Raw genomic sequence first — 3,803 nt, 5'->3', positions numbered from 1 at the left:
AGCAGGGCCATCCTATAGCAGGAAGCACCGAGTGTTCAAGGGAGCTGTGTGTGTGTGTGTGTGTGTGTGTGTGTGTAGGATAATATCTCGGGGAACGCTGGGTCGTGAGTCGGAAATCCTTTTGGAACAAGAGAACATGACTGGGCTTTTTGTATGTGTGTGTGTGTGTGTGTGTGTGTGTGTGTGTGTGTGTGTGTGTGTGTGTGTGTGCAGAGAGAATGGGAGGAAGTGGTGTATTATTCTCAGTTAGACGGTGCTCGCCGCCCGTCCGTCGCTACGACGCCGCAGACCTCACACTCCTCAACCCCTCGTTCCCACAGGACATTCAACACACACACACACACACACACACACACATACAGCCTATATATACTTTTTCTTCAGTGTTGTGTTGGAGGAGGAGGAGGAGGAGGAGGAGGGAGACGAAGGTGAAGCTCTGAACTCAAACACTTCACTTCACTCTTGCTGTTGTATCAAAAATAACTTTTTTCTCCACAAAAACTTCAGATGTTAAAGCTGCTGTTCACTTTTTGCTTTTATTATTAGTGAGCAGTGAATCATGGGATACGTTGGCCCACAATGGATCCACATGTCTGATCCTTCATTGGCAACAGAAATCTAATATATAATTCAATTCAGTTTTATTTCACTTTCATGAGAAACCATTTGTTTAACATGGGAGCGAGAAGCCGTTCTCCCTGTCATGTTGTATGCAAATATAGGAAAAGATAAAAGATAAAAAAGAGGCATGTTTAAAACAAGACAATGATTCTAAAATTGAATAAATAAAACTGAATTGAATTGAATAATACTTATTTTATAACATGTACAAAGAAAGAACAAAAACAAAAAAAGAAACAGTTGTAAAATTTGTATATTCAGATTGTTTATTTTGTAAATGATCTCACAGCCATATATAGAAACAATGACACTCTTCCCTCACTGCATTCTTTATAATACACTTGAAGCCACTCATAGGCACAAATGATTTTAAGTTAAGAATATATATGTTAACAATATAGTAAAATCAATTTAAATCAAATTCTGTTGGCAAAGTTGATTAATACTGTGTATAAAAAAATCTATATATAGGTATGTTTTTCTGTGCAAATAAATGAGTGAGAAGTATTTCTTAAAAGTGTTGTTAGGTTTGTTTCTGTGAAGAATCTCAGAAAAAGAGTAAAATAAAAATATTAATTTAACTGTTTTGAACATGAATATTTTATTTTTATCGTCTAAATATCAACAACATTTCACATTTCAGTATAAAACACACATGACAGCAGCTTAAGGTACATTTCAAAATAAGAGCGTATAGGTGGCACCTGTAAAGGAGGTTAGTGTGTTTATGTGTGTGTGTGTGTGTGTGTGTGTGTGGGTGAGGGGAGCGGAGCGGAGGAGAGGGGGTGAGGCGGGGGTGAAGAGAAATTTATCACCTCTCTTTAATGCACTCCCACAGACTGTATGAATGTCTGTTGTGCGAGGACATAATGGTCCATTGTTGTGATGAAGGAAACCTGCAGACACGTCGCACGACGACCGGCCTGCAGGTGCTGCAGCGCTACTCCACTTCCTTCCTGTCACCTGACACACACTTCCCACCACGACGCTGTGTGTGTGTGTGTGTGTGTGTGTGTGTGAGCTCCAGTCCAGGTCACGCAGTCGGTGGTCAGTTGATTTATTGTCACAGTCAGTTTAGTTGTTTTAATCTAAATTAACACGTTGAACATGAAGATTGAAGAGAATTTCTGCAGCAGGAAGCAAAAGAAAAAATAAAAGGTCGACATCATCGTCTCCACAGCTGGTTGACCTCTGACCTCTGGAGGTGAAGTTAAGCTGCAGCTGTCAGAGAGTGGATCTACTGAGATTACATAAACCAGACAAGAAGAAGAAGAAGGAGAGGAGGGAAAAGAAGAACAAAAGAAAAGAGGGGAAGAAGAAAGGAAGGAAGAAGAGGGAGAAAAAGAAGAGGGGGAAGAGGCAAAAGAAACAGGAGAAGGAGGAAGAAGACGAACAAGAAATAAAAGAGAGAGAAACAAGAAAAAGGAGGAGAGAGGGGTGAGGAAGAAGAAGAAAACAAAGGAGAGGGAGTGAGGATGAAGGAAAAAAAGGAAGAACAATAGGGAATAGAAAAGGAAGATGAGGAGGAGAGAGGAGGAAGAGGCAAAAGAAACAGAGGAAGAGGAGAAAAAGAAGAGGAGGAAGAGGCAAAAGAAACAGAGGAAGAGGAGAAGGAGGAATAGGAGGAACAAGAAGAAGGAAAAGAGAGAGAAACAATAGGGAAAGAGGAATACTGTAAGTGGAGGAGAGAGGGGGAGGAAGAAGAAGAAGGAGAGGGTTGAGGATGAAGAAAAAATAGAAGAACAACAAAAGGAAGAAGGAAAAGAAAGTAGAGGAGAAAGAGAAAGAAGAAGAAGTGGGAAAATAAAAACAAAAGAGAGGAGGAGAAGAAGAAGAAAAAGGAGGACGAAGAGGAAGAAAGAAAGGAAGAAGAGGGAGAAAAAGAAGAGGAGGAAGAGACACAGAAAAAGATGAGAAGGAGGAAGAACAAGAATAAGTAAAAGAGAGAGAAACAAGAGGGGAAGATGAAAAAGAGAGAGGGATGAGGAAGAAGAAGGAGAAAGAAGAGGAGGATGAGATAGAAGAAGGAGAGGGGGTGAGGATGAAGAAAAAAAGAAAGAACAATAGGGAAAGGAAGAAGAAGGAGAAGAAGGAGAAGTTCCCAGCAGAGAGGTGTCGGTGTCAGAGTCTGAGCCTCTTCATCCCTGAACACGTCGACACACACTGGACAACGTACGAGAACCCTCGAACAATCTGAAGTGTGTGTGTGTGTGTGTGTGTGTGTGTTGTGTGTGTGTGTGTTGTGTGTGTGTGTGTGTGTGTGTGTGTGTGTGTGTGAAAGTCCAGATTGTGGAACATTCCTGTCACCAACTAAACCTCCACTCATCATCACACCATGAAATGATGAAAACCATGAACGCACACATTATAGGATTCAAATTCACTTAAAATTATTTTTTAATCTTTATTTTCATCTCATTAAAAGAAAGTAAAGAGAGAGAGAGAGAGAGAGAGGGAGCAGTGCTTCCTTACTCTCTCGCCCACAGTTTGAAGTTATCAGGGCGACTCCCCGTCTGGAAATTCACACAGATTAAAGAGTTTTTATAAAGTCGCAGGAGGCGGCGGCTGCTGCTGCAGTTTCCTCTTCACACCGACTCCGTCTGTGATGAATAAAAACAACAGAACAGAAAAGAAACGCAGCCATCTTTATTCTTTATTCTTTATTCTCTGTATTTTCTAAACCTCCTGTCGACTATTGATCGTAAAAGGCTTCAGACTTTATTGTATTAAATGACCTTTTTGGCTCGATTATTGATTCATGTTTTGCCTTTACTGTAAAAGTCACACAGGTGTGATGTCATAATGATGCAAGTAAAGGAAAAGAAAGAAAGAAAGTAAGTAAGTAAGTAAGTAGGAAAGAAAGAAAGAAAGAAAGAGAGTAGGTACGTAAGTAAGTAAGAAAGAAAGAAAAAAAGAAAGAAAGAAAGTAAGAAAGAAAGAAAGAAAGAAAGTAAGAAAAAGAAAGAGAGTAAGTAAGAAAGAAAGAAAGAAAGAAAGAAAGAAAGTAAGAAAGAAAGAAAGAAAGAAAGTAAGTAAATAAGTAAGTAAGAAAGAAAGAGAGTAAGTAAGAAAGAAAGAAAGAAAGAAAGAAAGAAAGTAAGAAAGAAAGAAAGAAAAAAGAAAAGAAGCTAATTCCAATAAATATCTTCATCTAACGTCAGACTCCTTAGGTTGACAGGTGT

Source organism: Trachurus trachurus (assembly GCF_905171665.1).
Source record: "Trachurus trachurus genome assembly, chromosome: 24".
NCBI lineage: Eukaryota > Metazoa > Chordata > Actinopteri > Carangiformes > Carangidae > Trachurus > Trachurus trachurus.
Note: the sequence above shows the minus strand (reverse complement) of the source record.